Source organism: Gallinula chloropus, assembly GCF_964237585.1.
Source record: "Gallinula chloropus genome assembly, chromosome: 16".
Classification (NCBI taxonomy): domain Eukaryota; kingdom Metazoa; phylum Chordata; class Aves; order Gruiformes; family Rallidae; genus Gallinula; species Gallinula chloropus.
Window position 1 is genome coordinate 12,955,903 of NC_140101.1, and position 24,475 is coordinate 12,980,377.

The following is a 24,475-nucleotide window of genomic DNA, read 5'->3' on the forward strand; positions in this document are numbered from 1 at the left end:
TGCTGGGTACAGAGCATTCACCCAGGCACATCTCCTGGAACACACTGCTGTCCCATTTCATCAAATGGTGAAGAAATCCAATTCAAACCTTGTGCCCAGCAGCACACTATCCTGCCTTGGTCCAACACAGACACAAACCCCCCCAAACACAGAGCAGAAAACAAAGCAATCCTGGGATACAATGCCTGAGCATATTGCTACCCACTTACTCTGCTCTATATAGCAGGGTGCAGCCACAGGAGGAAAGGGTTTGGAGGCACATGGCTCACAGGGCTTGAGGGGGCACTGGGAAGGCACATGGCTTGGCTGGGCCTCAGCTGCAGAAGTCAAGGCACACTGTGGTGACTCAAAGCAAGGGACTGCACCCAAGCACCTTGATTTCCAGGAGCAGCCAGGGACTGGCACTGACAAGCACTGATCCTCACAAACGTGAACCTGCCTGCAGAGATGGGGCTGTTTCTCTGTACAGTTTCTTTTTGCAGCAACTTTCTAAGCCAAAAAATTTGGAATAGCTCAAGTCAGTACTTGGGGCAGTGCTGTGCTCACCCCATTCCCAGATCTGAGAGGGAGGATCCAGTCTGAGCAAGCATCTGATAAGAGTGCCAAGATCCAAGATAGCCACCGACATCTCACCTCCCATCAAACAGCCTGTTTCATATAGTTCCTTTACAGCCCTGGGCAGCTGTCTGTGTCCAGCCAGCACTCACTCCAGTCCTAAAGTCCCTGCTGAACATCTGCCTGCTTTTCCACAACCAGATGCTGGGCTGTGCCCTGTGCTGGAGATGCACAGCAACACACAGCCCTCCCGCGGGTTCCTCAGAGCACAGCGAATTAATTGGGGTATTGAATTAGGGAGGTTAGATCCAATTAGCTCCATTTGACCCAGATGCTTTAAGCAACATTTTTCTAATACACTGCAGCTTGTTATCATACAAGTGGATCTTGGCAGCAGGTAAAAAGCTATCTGTCTCAGAGCAGCTTTTCCAGGTGTGCCTCCTGGGCCCTCTGGGATGCAGCTTCATCCTTTATGTGGGTGACAATGTGCAGAGCTGCCAACACCCAAGAAGGACAGCCCAGCCTTGTGTTTACAGCCCATGATGCAGGAGATCCCACAGCCAGGAACACCCTCTGGGTCTGTTCCACCTACTCCAAGTGTAACTTCCTCAGGACACAGCCTGGGTTTAATAACACCCTTGGCATGCTGAGACCCTGACCCGAGCAGGGGGCAGCCACAGAGCTACCACTGCCCACATAACCCAGCATCGTCCCTGGATTGACTCAAATTCCCTTCCTGGACACATTTCACTTGCAAAAAGAAATAGTCCCACTCTGTCCATTTTCACTGAAAGAGCAGAGGGAAAGAGAAACAAGTACTACTACACAGCAAAAAGGGTACAAAAATGCTGATAAAGCTGAAATTTTTTCCATCTCAAGGAGTAAGGGCTTGGAAAGGATGAGAGCACCTACAACAAGGAGCAGTGCACCTCACCCCACTCCTCCTGTTCCCCACAGCTCTAATATGAGTCACCAGGAACAGCCAAAAAGTTTTTACATTAGGTACAGATGTATCCTCTTACGGACAAAGCTCTTAAAGATTAAGCATGTCTCAGAAGTAAATAAATAAATACATAAATGAATAGACAAGGAGGAAACTGCAAGAACAGTGGAGCAGTTTCCTCTGCCAGAGCTGTGAAGCAAAGCAAGTTCTGTCAAACAAGAGGTCACAACTGCAGCCAAAAGGCACGGCTCAGAGAAAGACCAAGGCACACCACCCAGGCACACAGCAACCCTCACTACTGCGGCTTTAACAAGAACCAAAGCATCCTCAACAAACATGTCTCCATTTTCCTGAAAGAAAATGTGCAATTATGTGGTTTTGGGGTTTTTTAAACCAGTATTTCTAAACATCAAAATAACCTCCCTTTGATACGTGATTTTTATTGATGTTCCCAGCACTTAAGCAGAAAACCCCAAATCCTCCAAATTTGTTTTAATTCTGCGATTCCTACATTCAGTATGTTGGAGTCTTGTCAAAATGCAAGATGATGAAGCATCAGCATCTCTCACAGACAAATTCCCACTTCCAGGCACATGCTGTGGGCAGTGGGGAGCGCCCAGCATCAGATCTTTTGCCAGGGCATAGCAGCGGGTGGTGGTGGTGGGGAGACACTGGGGAAGAACTGTCCATGAGGGCATGGAGCAGTAGGACAAGGGGTAACGGTTTTAAACTAGAAAAGGGGAGATTTAGGTTGCATATTAGGAAAAAAATCTTCAATATCAGGGTGATAGATCATTGGAACAGGTTGCCCAGAGACGCAGTGGAGGCCCCATCCCTGGAGCCATTCAAGGTCAGGCTTGATGGGGCTCTGAGCAACCTGACCTAGCGAAGATGTCCCTGCTCGCTGCAGGAGGGTTGGACTAGATGACCCAAAGGTTCCTTCCAACCTAACACATTCTGTGATTCTATGACACCCCTGCAGAGGGATCCAAAAAAGACGTGAAAGAAGATCTTCCTCTACCTTAGAGGACACTCAGCCTTCAAATCCCTCGCTGCAGCCCCAGATTATTCTATAACTGCACTTCTGACTCACAAAAAGCCAGCCTGAACCCCTGACTGCAACAGGGAGCTGGCCCCACAGGGTGTCACTTCACCCCTCCATGCTCACCAGCACCGGGGCAGAGCGATGCCCTCTAATCACAGGTCTGTGGTGCTCAAGGTCCCCTCTTAGAGCTTCCCTGACCACCACATGGCTAGAGGGACACCACCCTGCCCCCCTTCCCCACCCCAGGACCACACTGGGGTAACCTCTTGCCAAGTAGGGCAGCCCCCAGCTCCCCACACCAACAGGACCATGCTTCTCACCAGCCACAGGACAATGCCAGAAGGTCCAACTCTTGCAGGGCTGCAGCAGCTTTTTCTTCTCTTTCAATACAGAGTAAAGATAGCACAATATACTCAGTGAGTAAGCGCTTGCTACTGTGAAGAAGCATTCTGTAACCCAACTATGAACCCCTCCTGCCTACCTTTGATTGAAATCATGGCTTTTTTTATTCTTCTTTCCCTGACATTCCCTTATTATCCACTGCCAAGCCTAACGAATGCAATTAAAGCTAAAAGTCAATTTCTTTCCCTTCTTCTGAGCAGGTTCCGTTATATATAAAAAAACCCTCCAAACCAAAAAAACCCCACAAACCAACCCAAACCAGTGCCCTGAAAGGGAACAGCAACTGAAGTCACGACTTCAACAAAGGCAGGAACAAACCCCAACCCATGGGGCTGTTCCACCAGCATTCCCAAACTCGCAGCCCAGTCCAGCAGGGCAATGGAGGGTGTCGGTACACACAGCTACAGACCAAAAATTCACTGTTGTGTTGGGCCAAGAAGAAAGTGAACTAACAAAGGGATATTTCCTTCTGTCTGTACCAGATTCAGCTGGCTGCATTACCTCCTGCAAGCCACTAATGCGGGCTAATTGGGAGGGGAGGCATGCAGCGCAGCAGTTGCTTAGCAAACTTTATCATTATTTCTCACAAGGTCCCAATTTTCCCTACTGAAGTGGGTTCACTCTGCCTCCGTGTATTTTACTGTCCTCTGCTTCATTTTCTTTCCTTCTTTCCTTTACCTCATCTCCCTCTCTGCTTGTTTTATCATAACAACCAGGTCTGGTTACCAAGAAAATCCCTCCAAAGCCCAGTGTGTCTGGGAAGCAGCAAGTCCATGGCTCTGTCCTCATGTCCCTCTTTTCAGTTGGGATGGAGTTCCTTCTCACAGGAAGCTGTTGGGGACCTGGCCAGAACAGCCAACCCAGACTAGCCACAGGGGTATTGCACACATATGACATCATACTCAATATATGAGGGGGGTTGGTGGGGAAGGACAAATCACTGCTGGGGACAGGCTTGTGTCAGGTGATGAGCAAATTGTATACCACCTGCTTCATGTATTCTAAGTAGTGTCATCATTATTTTCCTCTTCCTTCACCATCCCATAAAACTCCTTACCCCATCCCATGGGGTTTATCTTGTTCTTCCAGTTCTCTCCCCCATCCTGCTAGGGAGGGGCCACTGCATCCATTGAGGAGGCATGGCATGAGGTGAAGCAGCCCTCACTCCCTGCTCCAGGAAGGGCAGGGCAGTATGTCTATCCCACCCTGGCCACCTACTGAAGGTAGCCAGCAGAAGACAACTCCTGCTAGCCCTAGGAAAGAAAAGCCATGCTGAGAAAGGGGAAGCCAAGCTGAGTCAGTGGTCCTAGTTCTGGAGCCCCTGAAGATCCACCCTGCGCACAGGTGAAACTAACCCTGCATCATCATGGATACCTGTCCTTCTCCCACCAGCTATAGACAAGGTTACTTTGGCTTTTGCTGGCTGGCTGGGAATCACCCAAGTCTGGCTCACCTGGCAGAATGATCTTCCCAGGTTTCACTGTGGGCTGTGGAACAGCCGGACGGTGATTTTTCCCTTTCACTCCCCAGCCAGGAGAAAGAAGGGACCCAAGCTCAGCATCCATCCCTCCACACCTCCTGCCCAGCCCCTGCTACAGCCCAGCCTGGCACAAAGCCAGTATCAATCACCTCCTAATTACACACCACAAGGTCCAACACTGACCACACACGGATGGTGGTTGTTCAGAGCAAACCCCGGGCGGCTGGGCGCCAGTCTCCATGCGTGTCTGCGGACAGCGCGAAGGATTTACACACTTCATCTTCTGTCATTTTCTACCCTGAAGGAAGCAAGCCTCTAAATTGAATTATCACAAAGAAATCAATTCCAGATCAAACCTCTGTGAAATTATAATTGCTTTAATGATCTGCAGGCTGGAATAGACGGGGCCCAGGGAAAGCGTCATATACTTCTCCTCTTCAATTCATAAAGCTCCTATAGGAATCAGCCTTTGTTCACAGGGAGCATTAGTGTTTTCTAATTATGTATTAATTTAATCTACTATTAATTTTCAATTATTGTTATTACACAGGCACTTCCTTGTTTCCCCAATGCGACTGCCATGAAAGAAGCTGAATTCCAAACAGCTCCGTGGCGAGCTGACAGGCAGCAGCTTAGCCTTTAAAAAGGGGAAAAAAACAACCCCACACAACAACTTCAACAACCAATTTTGCTGAAGACATTCCAACCAAACAAAAATATATTAAAAAAAAAAAAGAGAGACACACAAACCTGTCTGACTCATCTGAAAATGCTATCAGCAGCCTGCTTAGCCTAAAGGCTTAAATCACTTAGGTGCAGCATGCCTGCGGAGACTTTCATTAGAATTGACATTTTGACAACTGCAAAAAGCCTGACAACAACCAACCTCACAACATCATGGGCAGTTTAACAAATAATTATCAGCCACAGGACAAAGCCACCCAGGGAAATGAAGTTCCACTCGCCCCTCTCCTCCCATAGGATGCAGGTGAATATTATATTAAAAAATGATTAAGTGTTTTTCCTTGATTAATTGTAGTTACAAAAATAGCTCAGGATTTTCAGTGTTATACATTCGGAGGAGCAGAAGCAACACAGCTGTGAGCAGAGCTGGCCTGGGTGGACAGCAGGAGGTTCTGTGATCTTGGAGGGATTTAATTCTTGGATTTCACATTCCAGAGATTCTACTCATCACAAAGCCACTGGTGTGATGAGCAGACCCTCTTCACCAAGGAAAACATCCATCACACCAAAGGGAAGGGGAAGCACCTGGAGGACACAGCACATTTCCAGCTCCATCAGCTTGGTTCATCATCCTGCCTTCTTCACAGGTGCTCAGGGAAGAGGCTCACAAGGGGTGAGGGAGAACGCCTGCTCCAGGACTTGGAGCCAACCTGTGCCACCTTGGCAGCTCGCTCTTGGATTTTCTATATACAGCTAGAATCACATCCAAGAACTAGTGAGAGACTTCCCAAAGGCTTCAATAGCTTTGGATCAGAGAGACTCACACATTTCCAGTGCCTCCAAAACAAGGAATTAAGTAATGCTGGGAAATAAAGGGCTGGGATGTGCCATTGCCTTTGCTGGTACAGCATCACGCAGGGTGAGTCCATCTGAGCAGAGACCAAGTGTCATTACAGCTCCTGCAACAGCACATGCACGCAAGTCCTGCTGGGGCTGGGCTGCATGAAACCCATGGGAGGTCCCACCTGCAGCCCTGCCTTCCAAGCTTGGATGTCCACCTTGATAGATCACTGCTAAGATCACTTACATTGCTACAAGGTGGGATTGGGCTCTCACAGTTAAGTGAGGTGACAAAGCTAACTTCCCTACAAACTTGGGGCACACAGGTCACCTCAGAAGATTTTAGCTATCCTGCCCCCTGAAATACAAGGTCTGACTTGCATACAGCAAAGAGCAGGGAAACCTCTGGCCAAGACACCAGAAGAAAAATAACGTCATATACTTTCTTCTTTTAATCTTATTTTTGCAGTACTAATAATAAAGTAGTAAGGCCACCTCATGAGGTCAGAAGAATTACTCCTGATTCATGCAAGAATCACAGGCTGTTTTGGGTTGGAAGGGACCTGAAAGCCCCCCCTACCATGGGCAGGGACACCCCCCACCAGCCCAGCGTGCCCAGAGTCACATCCAACTTGGCCTTGAACCCTGCCAGGGATCCAGGGGCAGCCCCAGCTTCTCTGGACACCCTGGGCCAGGGCCTTCCCCCTCCCCAGGAAGGATTTCTGCCTCCCAGCTCCTCTCCAGCTGCCCTCCTGCAGCTGAAGGCCATTCCCCTGCACCTGGCCCTCCCTGCCCTTGGCATTAGTCCCTCTCCAGCTCTCCTGGAGCCCCTTGAGGGACAGGAAGGGGCTCAGAGCTCTCCCCAGAAGCAGCCTTCTCTTCTCTGGAGTGAACCAGCCCTGCTCTCCCTGCCTGGCTCCAGAGCAGAGGGGCTCCAGCCCTTGGATCATCTCGTGGCCTCCTCTGGACTTGCTCCAACATTTCCACATCCTTGTTGTCCTGGGGACCCTGAGCTGGATGCAGCACTGCAGGGGGGTCTCCCCAGAGCAGAGGGGGAGAATCCCCTCCCTCAACCTGCTGGTCCTGCTGCTGGGGATGCAGCCCAGGACACGGGTTGTATCAGCAATCGATTCCCTCCAGGACAGCACTCAGCCCCACTGAACAGGACACAGGGACGTAAGGAGTACCTGCAATGTGTGAAGAGCCAGTTCCTGCTGAAGTGCAGCTGTGCATCGGTACTACAGCGAGCGAGGCTGATGCACCCCCCCAGCACAGCTCTCCAAACCATGCTTCTGAAACTTTTTAGTATCTCCCATAATGATTTTCCCACACTGCCTTTCCAGCCCATTGCTGCTACTGACTTTACAGCTGGTGTAACAGCAAATGAGCACACAGACATCAGAATCCACTCGGAACAGAGGAGCCATAAGGAACCTCCAGGATTTCATTGGCTTTTGAGGCCTAAAGCAGAACACCACTTTTGAGAGAACAAGCAAAAAGACACCCAACCCCCTTGCCTGGCTCACACCCCAAGGTGCAGCACAGCCTTTTAAAGACCCCAGCAGACACCGCTGCAGCAGGAACCCAGAGGTGCAGCACATGTCTCTCCACACACAGGGTTCCCACCCCCAGCACCTCCTGAGATCTGGTGGTGCTTATTATTGGATCTTTGACACTTGGGGCTCCTGGAGTCAAGCAGTGTGAAACTGGGAGGATGTTTCTCCCCTGCCCCAAGTGTGCTGCTAGCCACATCTAAATCAGCTGCAAGAATACATCTTGCAGAATACATTCTGTAAAAGGGATCCCTGGAGAAGTGGAGGCAGCAAGAGGCAAAGAAAAGCACAATGCTCAGAAAGAACAATACAGAACTTGAAATCCTGAGACCACTCGTTATTTCTGAAGAATTTATCTTGACACAGAAAAGGGCAAAGCCATCAAGAGGTAAGGTGTGTCTATGGAGAAGAAAAGGTTAAGATTTTACTCTGGGAATACTACATGTAGGAAGAATGGGTTTATGATTCAACTTTTTAGCGGGCTGTGCCAGATTGTTGCCTTGAAATGTATGAAACTCCACCCAAGGGAGAACAGGCAGTTGCAAGAGGACAGTATGGACATGCAGGGCTCTGGCTGCACTTTCACACATGACTCTCCTGAGCCCCCCCACCAGCTCACATCACCCAGAGCCTCTTATCCTTCCCACAGCATAAGTTACTTCTCCCATCTCCTCGGTCCCTTTCCAAGGGGGACAGGGTGACACACACAAGCACCAGCACTTGAAAGCTTCAGCCTAGGCTGGGGGAGCTCCTTGCTGTTCTACAGATAACAATACAGCTTTGGTCTGGCTTTTCTTTTTTGCTTTTGGGGTTTTTTTCCCCCCTTCCTCAAACCATGTAACTCATGTTAATCTGCAGCTAAATCCCACAGTATAGACAGCGCTGCTGAAACCTGTAAGGAAATAATTCCTGTTCCAAGTGACAAATAAGATCTCATCAACAACATCCACTGTCTGAAGGAGGCTTGGGCTCTGGGAAATGCACAGGAGACACCTTGTTTTGAACACTATTTCAAGGATGGCCAGAACTACAAGTTGCCTGCAGAGGAACGGGCTGGTTTTCACAGGGTCATGTTTTATACATGACACAGCACAGCAGCTTCTGGAGCATGCTGCTTTGAAGAGTTATTGTTTATGAATGTCTTATTTTAATAAACTGGAGCAAACAGGGGACACTGTATTCCCAGCTCTTGCAGCGTTCTCACATGATTTAAGATCAAAATAACCCACGGGTGCACAGAGGCAAATCAAAGCCCACCCCTGGTCACACCTTGGTCCGGCAGTGGAACAGGACAGGACTCCTGAACCCAGCACCACATCTCAACTCTTCCTTTCCTTTCCCACTACACACTAACAGGAACATCATCAACACAGTGCTGGAACTGCAAAAGCACCTCTTGAACTCAACTGGGGCCGTTCGCTCCTGAAGCAGCAACAGGGATGTGCTCAAGCCCAGCGAGGCTCAGCGTGCCAAGGCTCTACAGCCCTGGGCAGGAGCAGTTTCACCCCAACTCCAATACAGCCTTGCACTGCCTTGGCTGCTGTGGCCAGACAGTAACTGCAGACGGCAAATAAACTCTTCTCAGAGAAGGACTGAAGGCAGATAGCATGGCTGGGTACACCAGAGAGCAGGGGAAGACTTTAGACAGACCTAGGACCTCTGTGGCCCTTGCTGTTCTACCTGGGATGCTGTGCTTGGTTTTCAAGGAAATTATTCCAATATTTAAACTACAGGACTACTATTTCTTTCTAATTAAGAGGAGCAAGAGAATGAATGGTCCTGGAGGCCAAGCCACTCAGTAATGACAAGTATGCTCGATGCAGAGCTCCCTGACTCAACCCTGTTTTCCTGGCACTGCAGCACTGGCTGCCTTGACTGGTCATGCCCAGTCTCTGGGCTGGGAAAGGCTCTCTGGTTAATGGGTTCCTTGGAATGAGATGGTGCCCACCACCCCAAGGGCATCTACAGCCTGTGTACCCCACTGCAGGACTGGCAACAGCACAGAGCTGGGCTTCACTCACTCACCTGGATCCAGGGCAGTGACAAACAGGCAGCCACAAGCACAACAGCAGCAACAGCCAGTGCCTTGACCTTACTTTTAGATGTCTTCAAAGCATCCATACACCAAAAGCCATGTTTTCCAACACCTGAGCTTTACTACCTCTGAGAACTGAGGCCTTCATGCCAAAGGTCTTTGCTAGGGGAAAACTAGCCCCACGCTCTGAAAAGCAAGCCATTTTCTCACAAAGCAGGTAAGGCAGTGGTCGTGATTAGAGGTCCCAATGAATGCAGAAGCCAATCAAAATGCTCTTATCCTCTGAACTTTGAGGTTATTAGCAGTGACTGAACTCAGCCTTAGTCCATCCTCTCCCATCTAACTGACTTTATGAATTTATAAAGGCTTTGTCAAGCTCCTGGAAGGCTCAGCCAAGCCCCCTCCTCTCAAAGCACAACCTCCATCCAGACCCTTCTCAAAAGGGCTTATTGCAATGAAAATGTTCACGATCACTTGTCTGACCAAAACAGTCATTTAACCTCCTATGTAAGTACAGGGCAGGGAACAGCGTTTCTCTTCCCTCCATTTTTTATTCTATAAAATAAGGAGTTAACACCCTGCTTTTAAAATCAAGTCAGGAGAAAACTGCAATACACTTGTGGTTCTGTTTACTTCCTCACCAGAAGCACCCAACAGCTCTGGGGACTTGTGGTTTAACGCTGCAGGCAGCTAAAACCCCCACACCACAGTTGGCTCACCCCCCTGCTGGGGTGGGGGAGAGAATCCAAACACACAAAACTTGTGGGCTGAGATAAAAACAGTTTAATAGGACAGAAAAGGAAGAGAGCAATGATAATGGTGATGAAAGAATACACAAAACAAATGATGCACAGCATAATTGCTCACCACCCACTGACCAATGCCCTTCTAATTCCCAAGCAGTGCCCCAGATCACAGAATTGTAGGGGTTGGAAGGGACCTCCAGAGATCATCGGGTCCAACCCCTGGCCAAAGCAGGGCCCCTAGGACAGGTCACACAGGTCGGCGTCCAGATGGGGCTGGAATCTCTCCAGAGAAGGAGACTCCACACCCCCTGGGCAGCCTGTCCCAGGGCTCCCTCACCCTCACTGGGGAAAAGTTCTTCCCCAGATTGGTGTGGAACTCCCTGTGCTCCAACTTGAGGCCATCACCCCTTGTCCTGTCCCCACAGACAGTGAAAAGGGGCTGCCCATTTCCCCCTGCATCCCATACCTAAGATATTGATAAACATTAATAAGGTCCCCCCTTAGTCTTCTTCTGTCCAGGCTGAACAGCCCCAGCTCACTCAGCCTTTCCTCACAGGGGAGATGCTCCAGGCCCTTAATCATCTTCATAGCCACCTTTGGGGCTCATTAAGTGTGACATGTGTATCATTCGGGTATCACTTCAACCAGTTGGGGTGAGCTGTCCAAACCACATCCCTGCTTCTCACACACCTCCTGCAGAAAGCTCATGGCTCCTCGCTGGCCGCACCCAGGAAGCCGGAGTCCTTAGCTGTAAGCACAGCTTAGCAACAGCTACAACATCAGGGTGTTATCAACGTTAGATTCACCTTGGATGTGAAACACCAGCCAGGACCAGGACAGGACTCCACTTCTGTGCTCACACACAGATCAAAGACGACAGCACAGCAGATCCATACACCAGTCTGATCTCTGCCTTTACCTGAAACCACTGGCTCATCCTCTGCCTGAAACGAACTGAATGGATTTTCCAGGGAGGCTCTGGACTCACCAGCACATTTTCTTTTCAAAGGTCAGAAAAATATGTTGTGACAATAGGGATTTCATTAGTTCCCTCTTAGTTTCAGTTGATCACCAGGGACTGAGAGATCAGTCACACTCAGGAGCTTCCCTAACAACACACCATTCATCTTACTTAGGCAGAAGGAAAGAGCAGTCATGGGAAACATCTCACCCCTTGATTTCCTGCTGAGCTCAGCAAGAAAGCAATTAGCAAGGTGGTCTTTCCAGCAGAGACAGTCCTGAAATGTCCCCACACACTCCAGCTAAAGTTCTTGAGGAATAGGACAGACGAAGCCTGCTTCAGCCCATATCCACTTTCCAAGGCCAGTGCCCCTAAATCCACACAATCAATCAGAGCCAAGTCTGCTCTGAGTACACCACCTACAACAGTTTACTCGTCCAGTCACTGGGATCCTCTTGTGACTGGTATGTTCTAAAGCACTGGGATTAATCCAGCTGCTCCAGAGTACAGAACTTCACATCCAAGCTTACAGCTCTCAGGAGGCTGGTTCTGCTAGGAGGTAGTCATTCATTTGCTGAAGGACGAGCTGTAGATAATGTTCATTTGCTTGCAGATGCTAGTCATTAGCCGAAGGACAAGGTGACAGGTGCAGCCCTTCTTTCATTTCAAATGTTTCTTAATAAGTCTTGCAGAGCAGGCAGAGGAGCTTTAAGACTAAAATATCTTCCACACTGCATGGGATTGCATAAGGACATTCATATATTCATCTCCCATCTACTCTGATCCTCCTCTGCTGCTGTTTCAATCATGGTTGCTTACAAGGTCATCTTAGCTGGGGAGAAAATCATTTCAGTAGCAGAGACAGTTCCCTCTTCAGCTTTAAAATATTATTTAAAATTTATCCGGGTTTAATGGATGTTTAGGGTCCCGTGGGGTCACATTTTCAAGTTCTCCCTCCTGCTGTGAGAAACAAAGATCCTAAATCATCACATAACTGCAGGACTGAAGACAAAGAAACTCCCCAAGGTGTAGAAACCAGCCAGATCAGTTTTGATCACGTACTCCATGGACTGGAGTCAACCCAAGGAGATGAGAGAACAATGTTCAAGTGAGGAAGTAATAGGAACTGTATCCTTGATCCCCACTGATCTCACCCTAGGAGAGCATCTTCCCCAAGACCAAACACATCTGGACCTGAAGCCATGACCACCAACACAAAAAGCAAGCCTCTCAACCATTTCCCAATCTCTTAGACCAGGCTCCTACCTAACAAGCTTCTGGGCAAGTCAGGTTGGTTGTTTTCAATTCATTTTATCCTCCACCACAGCCTGAGCAAGCACAGGTCATGAAGTATCAGAACAGGATTGGCTGGAGGGGTGGGAGGGAGAAAGAGGAGGAGGGAGGGCGATTTGCATTTTAATAAATACAGCAGCAGAAACACAGGCTTCAGAGATTAGGAAACAGGCATTTTATTGAGAGCAAAGCAAGAGGCATCTGCTGGAAGCATGGCACAGAAACATTTAGTGTTTTGAACTGTCAGGCTAATCTGACATGACACACCCTCAGCCCCAGAATAAGCTTAGATAAAGCCTCCATCGATAAAGCTCATCACCATCATAAACTTGAAGCACACGGTGAAGCTAACACACTCCCCCCACACATGTGTCCCCTTTGGGGGTCTTCCCTTAAGGACATTCCTTACACAGCCAGCAAGGGAATCTGGTGATTCTCCCTCCTTGGCTGCGGAAAGGCAGCGCTGTCAAGTTTAGTCTTCATAAAGAAGTGAACACACATCTGACCTACATAGAGCACACAGATGCGAGGAGCCACACAGAAGCACTCCAGAGATTTATTTTTTATTTAATTGCAAAAAAAAAAGCCCACCACCTGCTTTGCCTGGAACCATGGAGGAAAGAGCTGGCTGCACACGGCAGCGCTGCACCGGGCGGGAGCTCCCTATCACCACAGCCCTGTGTTGGGTGGTTTTTAACTACACCTTTCAACAGATGATTTTCAAATGTGCTTAAGACCCAGTTTTCATTACTGAGACTGAGAGCACCAGGTGCTGTGGGTAGGAGTCTGAAGGATCCGTGTCCATCCCACAGGGCCCTTTGCAGCGGCTCAGGGCAGAAACACGGGAGCAGAGCATGGGATCTGTGAATCGGGCCAGCACTGCATCACCCCAGCACTAGTAAAATAAAGATGTCCTTTGCACATGTGCTGCACGCTTCTGCAGCATCCACATGACCTATTAAAACCCCAAGTGCACTAGGTGTTGGTTGCTCATAAGAGTCCCAGAGCTTTGAGACAAAAGAAGAGGAAAATAAGTAGGTGCAGCAAGGTTAAACAAAATTAAGACACCCCAGCCAGATCTGCTGAGTGAGGAAGGTGGCTAGCAGAAGGTTACTGCCTTGTGAGCCAGCGTTCAGCCTGGCACAAACAGCTGCTATGCTCCTGCACCGAGCTAAATATCACATGCCATGCATGGCCCAGAGTCCAGTCCTCCCTGCAAGAAAATCAGCTGCGGCAGGGTAAAGCCCCTTGGAATGGGAATTGGGGAAAGGCAGCAGGCTGGGAGGGCTGGGCACGTGAGACACCCCAGCTACGTCCTAGGCAGGGCTTTGCAGGCAGGTTTTGGGGGCAGGAGAGGCAACAGAGCAGGGTAACTTACATCCAAGAGCACAAATCAGGAGCAAGGAGACCTGTCTGTGCTCCCAGCTCTGCTCCAACCCAAGATCAGGCCAAGGCACTTGCCCTCCTACCTTTTATATATTTAGAGCAAAAACTACAGAGCCACAACTGTTTCTCACCAGCTCTATGGCCAGAGCTTCAGGCACTATTGTACTGTAAGGAAATACATCAGAGACTCACCAGCAAGTCCTCTGTGTTTTGTGTATTTGTTAAAAAAATTAGTATTTCCCCCCCACTCCGTGGGGACAAGCCCCAGGATGGTGGTGACTCTTGAGGGTGAGAAGCCTTATCAATACCTCCTGCTCTCCTTTATTCTTACTAGAAAACTGCAAACAAACAAAATTCAAGGAACAAACAAGAACAAAGCAAATTAATCAGTTCACATCTCTTATCAGACAGATTTTAGTGTACTTGCTAGAGATCCCCCTCACTCGTGACTGAGGCTCTGGAGGAGAAGAGAGTTGATAAAACTTCAGGAAAAAATTTCTTGCCTCAAACTCAGTGATCTAAAGGCTGTTCTCCATCACTGCACAAAGCTCTCTCACTTGCATCACTGCAGGTCATGGAAACACCCAAGAAAAGGAATAAAAAGGTTCCTGTACTTGTAAGTGCAGGGCTGCCTTGTCCAGCTGCGTTTTGCCCCAAGCCATGGCAACTCTTGAGCCCAAGCAGCCTGTTGAAGCACAGAATTCATCCTCTGCAGGCTCTGTGTAAACAGGCACTACTTACTCCCCATGCACCCTACAGATTGACAGCCCAGCTGGGAAGACTTGGGGCAAGCTGCCACTCACACCCCCCACATAACGGGTAAAAGCCTCTGACTTGCTGTGCCAGTCTCCCATGCACCAGCACCTCACAACAAACTCTAAAGCGAAGTGCTTACACTGCATACACAGCTAAAATATATTAATTCTGAGGTCACAAGCCCTGTGTTCTCCCCCCTCTTGGAGAAATCAGTATTCTCACATCACCTGTGAGAAGCAGCCAACACTGGATGGTGATACAACACCTGCAAATTGAGCTGCAGAAGGCAGCAATGCTAAAAGCAGTGAATGCAGCAACAGCCTGGATCACACACAGCCTCTTCCTCCACCACCCATCCCTTAGCACCCCCTCCACATGCCAAGCCCCCCAGGTGCTCCTCTCACCCAGATTTTGGAACATCTACAGGAACAAAGGCCATCACACATCTAAATAACCAGCCAGCAACATGCTCCTTTGGGTTAACTCAGGGAGAGGGTGGTATGAGCTGTCACCACTTAAGTGCCAACTAAAAAACCAGGATCTGCATACATAAAGTAGCCACCAGAAGCATGTGACAATGATTTATTAAGTCTTGCTTCCTGTTCAGCTATAGCTTCGGGGGTTTTCCACACTGAATTAGCCACCTCCACCATCTCCTGCCTGCTTTATACAGGGTAAATGTTCTGTTGTGAGAGCAGGCAGGTCTCAGTGCTCAAAGGGGACAGGAAGGAAGGGATTCAAAGTCACTGCTGTGATGCTGCCATACCCAAGGACCTGAGAGGAGGTTGTGGTGAGCTGGGATCAGCCTCTTCTCACAGTTAAAGTAGCAATAGGACAAGAGGGGATGTCTGCAAGTTGCACCAGAGGAGGTCCAGGTTAGAAATTAGAAGAAACTTCTTCTCAGGAGTCACTGAACATGGGAAGGGGCTGCCCAGGGAGGCGCTGGAGTCACCATCCCTCAGGGTGTTCAAGGAAAGGCTGGATGAGGCACTGAGGGACATGGCTTAGTGAGCAATAAAGGTGGTAAGGGGACAGTTGGACTGGATGGTCCTGGAGATCTTTTCCAACCTTAAGGATTCTGTGATCCTGCCAGCAGCTACCAGTGCCAGCCATCACATCACTTCTCTGCTGCATCCCACCAGCCACCCAGCCAAGCCCTCCCATCCCTTCCTCACTGGGCAGAAAGAGCCCCAGCACAAGGGAAACAAGTCCTTCTTCAGCAGGACCCCCCCCCCTCGCTGGGCAGAGCACTGGCAGCCTTTAAATTAAGTAGCTTTTGCCTTTAAATTAAACAGCATTTTGGCTTTTTCCTTTCCTGGACCACTGCTGCTTTCCAGGCAGGGCTGGATTGCTGACCCAGGAAAACTGGGAGCAAAGGGTGGGGACAGAGGCATCAGCTTATTTATACATCAGCTGAACGAGCCTTATTCTTCTGGACCATACACACAGCCTGCTCATTTGGGGAAAAAAGAGGCAATTTAAGATACCTTTTGTAATGATTGCTGGCAGAACAAAGATGAAGGACCGCAAGAGATGATCAATGTTTAAGCCCATCTTCAAAGTGATTTGGGGAGCTGCTGAAAATAAACAAGCGATGGGGGCCCAGGAGCCAGGGAAAAGCTGAGAAAGAAATTGCTTTTTTTTTCCTAGGCAAACAGAAGGCAGCTAATAGCTCAGTTCAGAGAGGCCGAGCTCTCTCCCCTCGCAATACGAGGGGGGCAAGAGACCAAATTTCATTTCTTCCTCACAACAACTTTAATTAAAATCATCTAAGCCCTTCCTGCCTCTCTCCTGCCATGAGGTGTGGTTCTGCTCACAGGAGGCATTAGCAAACTCCAGCTTATTAACCCCTGGAAGTGGTGTTTACACCACAGTCAGGCTGCTGGGGAACACATGTGCAGGGAAGTGTTCTGCTCCTAATTAAGAGAAAAAACCACCCACAAAGCCCACCTTTGATGTGTGCCAGTGGCTCACCAAGCTGCTCAACAGCATCCACACAACAGCCTTGTCTCTAATTTGAAGAGCCATGGATTTGATGGCTAGACCACTCAGGGAATAGGGAACTGGCTGGTTGGTCACACTCAAAGAGCTGTGGTCAACAGGGCTTGATGTCCAAGTGGAGACCAGTGACGAGTGGCATTCCTCAGGGACCAGTACTGGGACCAGCACTTAACATCTTTGGACAGTGGGACTGAGTGCACCCTCAGCAGCTCTGCCAGTGACACCAAGCTGGTGTCAACACACTGGAGGGAAAGGATGTCATCCAGAGGGACCAGGGCAGGCTGAAGAGGTGGGACTGTGGAAACAGCCAAGTGCCAGGAGACTACACATGGCTTGGGATAATCCCAAACACAGCTACAGGCTGGGCAGAAAATAGATAAAGAGCAGCTCTGAAAAGGACTTGGGGGTGTTGGAGACAAGAAGCTGGGGGATAGTGAGCCAACAGTGTGAGCTGGCAGCCCAGAAAGCCACTCGTGCCCTGAGCAAGTGATTCAGTGCTAGGGAGACTCCCTGTGCAGTGCTGCATCCAGCTGGAAAGGGCACCCAGTACAAAGAGGGACATGGAGCTGTTGGAGCAACTCCAGAGGCAGCCATGGAGATGATCCAAGGGCTGGAGCCCCTCTGCTCTGGAGCCAGGCTGGGAGAGCTGGGCTGGCTCAGCCTGCAGAAGGGAAGGCTGCTTCTGGGCAGAGCTATGAACCCCTTCACATCCCTTGAGGGGCTCCAGGAGAGCGGAGAGGGGCTGGTGCCAAGGGTAGGGAGGGCCAGGCCCAGGGGAATGGCCTTCAGCTGAAGGAGGGCAGCTGGAGAGGAGCTGGGAGGCAGAAATCCTTCCTGGGGAGGGGGGAGGCCCTGGCCCAGGGTGCCCAGAGAAGTTGGGGCTGCCCCTGGATCCCTGGCAGGGTTCAAGGCCAGGCCAGATGGGGCTTGGGGCACCCTGGGCTGGTGGGGATGTCCCTGTGCCTGCACAGAGGTGCACTGCCTGTAGTGATGTGGATGGGTTTCTCCATGGCCTTGGGTACCGTGCTGGGGGATACTGTATGTGGCCTCTCAAACCCATCACAGATGGGGGCAGTTTGTGTTCAAGCCAAAGTTTTACTGGCCTGTTGAAATGTGTGAGCATGGAGAAGAGGTGTACACAAGGTGGAGTTTTGGAAGAAACGCTAAAATAGAGAAATAAAAAAAGGTCTAAGCTACTAGAGGGGCTCAGAGGATTTCTGCAGCTCTTCCAGCTCTTCCCAACCCCCCAAAGCAGCCCTACAGAGCTGGTAAGAGCTGTAAGCACAGCATGCTGCTGCAGAACCACCAGTCACAAGCACATACATGTTTTACAAGCAGACACTGCCCCAGGGACAGAGACCAGCTGTTGAACCAGTAAACCACCACCACACCACCCTTACACAGGGACACGCTCAGTCGGGTCACACAGCCCCATCAGCTCTACGTTATGTCCCAGAGCAATCAGAACATTACATCAGAGGCTCCAGGGAGCCTTGCTCCTAAATGAAACCATATGCCCAGTACCAGCCACCTCTGATTTCTACCCAGGGGCCGCATCTCAGGCCACGAGAGTCACCTTGAAGCCCTGACAAATCCAGGATGCAACTGAGAGAGAGCCAAGGCCAGGAGAAAGGGGTAACACGAACACAGCCAGCACTGCCTGCCAGCTGCCTGTCACACGATAGCCATGGAAGCAGTTACTGTCATGCCACCCCCCATAGGGTTGAGATCCAACCCTCTTCATTTCAGCACCAGGTTACCCTTACTTCTCCAAGGCAGTGGGCTTCAATCCCAAGTTCATTTCACACAGACCTCCCATGTGCAGTCAGAGGTGTTTGCTCCCTGACACAACTGGTGCTCCCCACGTCCTTGCAAAGGAAGGACTTTTCCTCACAGATGCTCCTAAGGCAGTTTCTCAAACCAGGTTTGCTAAAGGCAGAAAGCAAGTGCGTGATCAAGACATCAGGACATCAAGAGCCTAGCTGGGGAGCATCTGCAGCTACCTCTTCTGTCCACTTTGCCAGTCTAGTTCTCAGCTCAGGAATTCATTCATTAACATAAATAATAGCATTGACCTATTCCCAGCTTCCAGACACTCCACTGCCATCATTTCCACATCATCTTCTCTAGCAGAACCTGTCACTCTTATTTCCATGCTTAAGTACCCACATGGAAGGACATTCTGCCTCCAAGGAAAGCAGGATGCAGCAGGAGCCACTTAATCCAGAAACAGCAGGAGCTGGAATTGCACAGCCTCAATTACCACTCCTGCTTATTCACTTTGCCTGTCCATTCTAACACTGCTTGTAGGAGCAGTCAGAAGACAAGTTCACATTCAATCCCACTGTGACTGTTTGTTGAAATATGAGCTGCTTGCAAAAGCATCAGCTGAAGCCACACTGCTTTTCAGTGCCTGCCTTAGGTACCACCACACACCACAGCCAGACAATGCTACAGGCTTCACCTGGGAACCACTGAATTCAGGCAGATGTAGTTCAGATGTGCCCACCTTGTTCTCTTAGGAAAAAACACAAAATAAAACCCCACCAAATCCTGGAATTACGTTTTTCTATTTTAAAACCAGACTTTTTGCGACAAAAAAACCAAAACACATTTGGGCAACATCACTGGCAAAGTCTAGAAATGGACATTCAGTAAAGGAAATTCTCTGCTGCAGGTGCAGAAATGCTTCTGAAAGCAAGTCTGGCATCCTGCTGTTCAGCTCCAGCATCAGGTAGAAGCAAAAGCTCAGAAGCCCTTAAATCAATGGGGGGCCTTCCCTGCAAAGGCAAGGCCAAGTCTTGCCTCAGGAGCATCTCCATGGCACACGTCACTCTCAGATTTAAGATTTAAAATAAATATATATATATTTAGGTGCCAGATGCAGGGTTCACCCACCTCCAGAACAGCCCTAGCAGCTCACCAGGCCCCCCGGGAGAGGGCACCTCTACTCCCAGGTCCCTTTGTGCTTGGAAATCCAGAGAGACCTCAGTGAGCAGCGCAAACAAGGCTGTTGCATTACGCAAGAGCCAGAGGGATGACTCACAGCTCCCTCCAGGCCCTTCCCTGGATGCCCAGGGCAGAGCCAAGCACAGCAGCAGTAGGGAGCTGACTCCAGGAACACCTCCCGCCCTGGCCAAGCAGCTCTGGGCGCTTCACAAGGCCAACACAGCTTTAAGATGGTCAGATTTTAAGAGGAAAACTGTTCTCATTTTAATTAAGAACAATAAGTCATTACAGTACTCCCACTATTCCACCTTTCTCAAAGAAGGATCTCACCAGGAGTTTATAAAAGCCAGAGATGATGGAGCAGATGTGGAAAAGTGCATCGCTCAATCAGGTGTCCCATCCTTCACACTCTCCCCATTTCTGGCTCCACAGAAGTAGCTTCTCATCCCCCCACAGCCTGGCAACAACAGGACACTATTTCTGACTGTTTTAAGCTGCAAGACACCTGAAGAAGCCGCAAGCAAGCTTTAGGTTCACTATTTGCACGCGTACTTCTCACCCTCACGCAGGCTGAGGATTTCCTGCCAAAGCAAACACTCTTCACTCCCTGTTAGAGCCTTGGCTTTGATAGTTCCAGCATCCTAAATGCAAAGCCAGATGTTACCATCAGATGGTAATTCTGCACAGCACTGGTTCTGAGCCAATCCCTGCCCTGGTGCCACCTCAATCCTGCCTTTTGTAAAGCACAGATAATTCATTGTATATCCAAGCCAGAGCTAGCAGACACCTGACCTTCTAATTAAATATACACTTCAAGGTGAGACCCACATGTAACATCACCCACTTGAATCAAATGGGTACACTAGAACTGGGGGTGAAAACAACGCCAGACGCAGCCCGCGCTGCAGAAGGCAGCAGCGTTCCTGTGCACAACAGCAAGATCAACTTAATCACAAATGACAACTTCTGAAAGCCTTTACTTTGGATTCATCCTTGGCATTTTTCTAGGCCAGCTGGAAAACAAAAGCTTTGTCTTCTTAAAATGCAATTGCCTGAGGCACCTCTTAAAAAAAAAAAAAAAGGACTGAAGTGACATAGCTCAGGTCTGAAAAATGCCTCCGGGTTTCAGATTCTCCTAAGAGGCTCTTTGCTATTCAGCTTGATTCAGATTACCCAGATCAGCATGACTTCTGCAGATTTAGCCTCGGCTACCAGCACAGGTATAAAAAGCACCCGGTTAGGATTATTTTTTAAAACGATTCAATTAAAGCTCTGCAGTTATAAAGAGAGAACTTGGTATTGATCCAAACAGTTCCTCCCTCCCCTTTCTCTGGTAGGTTTATAAACACTCTCCAATGACAGTTTATTCTGGATTTCACTCCATGCTGCTTCTTTCAGATATATTTTTTCCCCCAGCATGTTTTTCAACCTTCCCATCACAAACACCAAGCTGTGAAAAGAACCAGCAACTTGTTTTGGAATCAAAACTCTGGCCCAGAATTGGATTCCTTGTTTCTTCCCCCCCCCCCCCCCCCCCCCCCCCATCACCCTTTGCAAACCCACTTCATTTGAGCAGCCCTGCAAGCGATGCCTCTGTACTTCCTCAGAGGCAGGACACAACCCCACACCAGGCAAGGGGTAATGAAGCAGGAAGGGGGAGGAAGGAAAGACTGCAATTCTCTTCAAGATAGTCACAGCTGTTTCTAATACCTGTAAATAACATCTTGGATAACTCTCCAGCACCTCTAGCGCATCTGAGAATTTTATATCCATGGGCAGTTTTCTCTGAGTAGGTGCAAGTTTACTTCTAGGTGTGAAACTCCTTATGCAGCCATCAGCAAAGAACTCAAGGAAACCCCGTTGCTTTTATTGAATGATTAGGAACAAGGAGAGCCGAAAGCTCTGTTGGCACTGGGAACACGTTAGTCTTGTTTTTCCAAATGATCAAGTCCCATCACTCATTCCACATAAATCACTTTCTGTCAAGAGCTTTAACCTTCTCTTTGCAATCCCTAAATAAAACATCCTTCCAAAATTCACTGCCTGTTATCTGCATTTTTCTGAAGAAAGTTGTTCTTCAGGGACCCACCTTCAGCTCTGCCATTCCCCTGAAACCCACCGACAACATGAGCCTGTGGAAGGAAGCGTGGGCAGCGCTTCACAGGCACCGCACGGCAAACTGAAGGAGCATCCGTCCTGGCTATGGGGGGTGTGTTATCACACACAGCCAAGCCCAACGCTCCTCGCTGAAAACAAGAGTCATAAAACGGCTTATGTGAGCAATAAACCTTGTGACAAGCTGTCACTGAGAGCAGACAGCCTGTAAAAGATGTTACAGAGCCGCAGTGTAAGAACTGAGGCTTTGCTTGGACACGGGGTCCGTGCCGCCGTGGTCACCCAGGAGGATGAAGAGGCAGCAGCTCTTCTCTTTACATCAGGTCAGCACAGGCTCATCTGGGAACCGGTGGCTTTGCTTACCAAACACATTCCTTCCCTGCCCTTTACCTTAGGAGAAAATAACACAAAGAGCCCAAATCAGAGCAAGCCCTGGAATAACAGACAGGACATGACACAAGGGAAAGCACCACCTCCACCTCGCCCAACCGAGAGGCACCTGTGGAAGAGACCTGGCTCCCTCTCTGCAACAGAGACCGTGCAGAGGTCCCGCCACACAGCCCACACCTTCCACCTCGCTGACTGTGCGCCCAAGGGGACAGCCAGGCTGCTCAAAGCCAAAGGAAACGGGCTCAGCATGGACTGAGGTCCACAGCAAATACCGGTCTGAAAGCTGGCACCGGCCCTGCCGGCTCCGGGGAGCAGCCAGCAGCGGCAGACACACGCTGCCCACACGGCTCCCTCGCCAGCCCGGCGAACACAGACCATCGAGGGGGTGTGTATGTATATATATATATATATATATGTGTGTGTGTGTATACACACATACGTACACACCCCCCCTTACAGTATTTATTAGCAGGGGAAAGGCAACAATCACTTCCTCAGTATGAAATAAGGGGGGAAGGTGTCTTCTTTTCTAGCCTCGAAAGTAAGCTCAAGCCGATCGCGATGCTTTCGGCTCCAGTCTCCACTGGAGTGGGACCAGATGAGCTCCCGGAGACCGAGCGGCTGCGGGAACGCAGGGAAGCCCCAGGAGCCCGCAGCCGGGCACAAGCTCCTTCCCTGGCTTCCCCTGGCAGCCCAGCTCGCCTGGAGCCCAGAAGCCGATCAGAGAACCGTACTCAGGAAGGTAAAGGCGCACATCCACACCGTCCCCTGCCAGGGGATGTAGACCTCGGCCGCCTGGGCTCTCCCGCCGTATGGGACTGGCCGCAGGACCACCCTCCGGAACGCAAAGCCACAGCCCAGCCTGCCTGTCCGGCGCACGGGTGACCGAAGCCGAGGGTAGGAGCTGTTCGGCCACCTCGCTCGGCACCTGCCGAGATCACCAGCCCGAACGTAATCGCGACAGGGAGCACCAGCCGCGACAGACAGCCGCCCTCCGGGAGATGCCCACCGCCGCTCAGGATGAAGCCCCCAGGCTACGGGGACGAGCCGCTGGGCCGGGGCGGTGTCCCCCTCCGCTCGGTTTTACGGGCACGGAGCCTCTGGAGCAGCCCTCAGCACGCCCGGAGCAGCTTCCAGCCCGCCCGGAGCTCGCTCTCCGAGCCGAGCCGCTCACCACCGGACACCCAGCAACTCGAGATCGTTCCGCTCACTTCGCCGACACCCCCCGCGACCGAGCCCCCGCCCTTGTAACGCTTGTAACAGCGTTATAACAGCGTTACAAGTGTCCCGAGCACCGGGGGGGAGAGGGGGCGTCAACGGCCGCCGCAGCCCCACGGCGGAGCGGGGGAGAGGGAGGGGGTCAGCCCCCGGAGCCAAACCCCGGCCCCGCGGCTGGGGCGGGACCCAGCACCCGCTGTTAAACCCGGAAAGTTTCCCGTCCCGCAGGTGCCGGCACCTCCGAGCTCTTCCCCCCGCGCCATTAAAATGGGGGACGCGGATCGGGGCGGGAGGGGAAGGGAGGAAAAAAAACCCCAAACAAGAAAAACTGCGACTAGCGGGTAAAGGGGGAGACCGAAGGGGAGAAAACCCCAGCCCCCACCCCCCCCCACCCCGTGAGGAGGCAGTAACCGACTCGCAGCCGCACGCCCGCTGCCCGCGGAGCCCAGGACACGCTCCATCCCGTCCCGCTGCGGGGCACGGCCGGGAAGGAAAGGGCAGGAGCACTCACCGAGCAGACGGCGCCGGAGGACGGCGATGAGGACGGAGGGACGAGGCGCGGAGCAGCGGCCCCTGCCCGCCCTCGCCCCGCGGGAGCCGCCGGCACAGTGCCGCGCAGCGCCCCGCCGCTCCGGCTCCTTACCGCCGACCGTACCACGGGGCCGCGCCGAGAGGGGAGGGGGGGGACACACGGGGCTGGGGGGGGTCCGCGCCGGCAGTGGCTGGTCGCCCTCGGTGCTGCCGCGGTGCCGGCTGAGCGGCTTCGGCCTGCGGGGCTGAGCGGTGCCGAACCGCCGGGCCTCGGCCGGGGCAGCGTCGCTTCACCCGCACTCCCCGGCTCCCCTCCCGCTCTGCAGCCGGCGCGGTGGAAGAGTCCGGCGCTGGGCGGGGAGGGGAGGGGGGTGGGGGGGGGAGTGGAGCGGGCGGGGCGGTGCTGGGCGGGAGCGCGGGGATGCTCCGGGCGGTGGGTCGGGGTCCGGGTCCCGCAGGTTGAACCGCGTCGCAGCCGGTCCCACTGAACTCCTGAGCACCGCTCGCTCGTTGTTTAAATCTGGCTCGGATCAATCGCAGCCGCGGCGCGTACCTACAGACCCTCCCCACCCCGGGGAGCGCGGCCCCGGAG

General features: G+C 51.1%; 1 protein-coding gene across 2 annotated transcripts in view; it reads right to left on the minus strand.

Moving 5' to 3' along the window:
- RALY (RALY heterogeneous nuclear ribonucleoprotein) overlaps window positions 1-23,954 on the minus strand; it is a 134,803-nt gene extending 110,849 nt beyond the window's left edge. For both annotated transcript variants that reach the window (XM_084271771.1, XM_084271770.1), the window contains exon 1: window positions 23,864-23,954. The gene's annotated coding sequence lies outside the window, so the exon portion shown is untranslated. The remainder of the gene's footprint in view (window positions 1-23,863) is intronic.
- Between the last annotated feature and the right edge of the window lie 521 nt (window positions 23,955-24,475).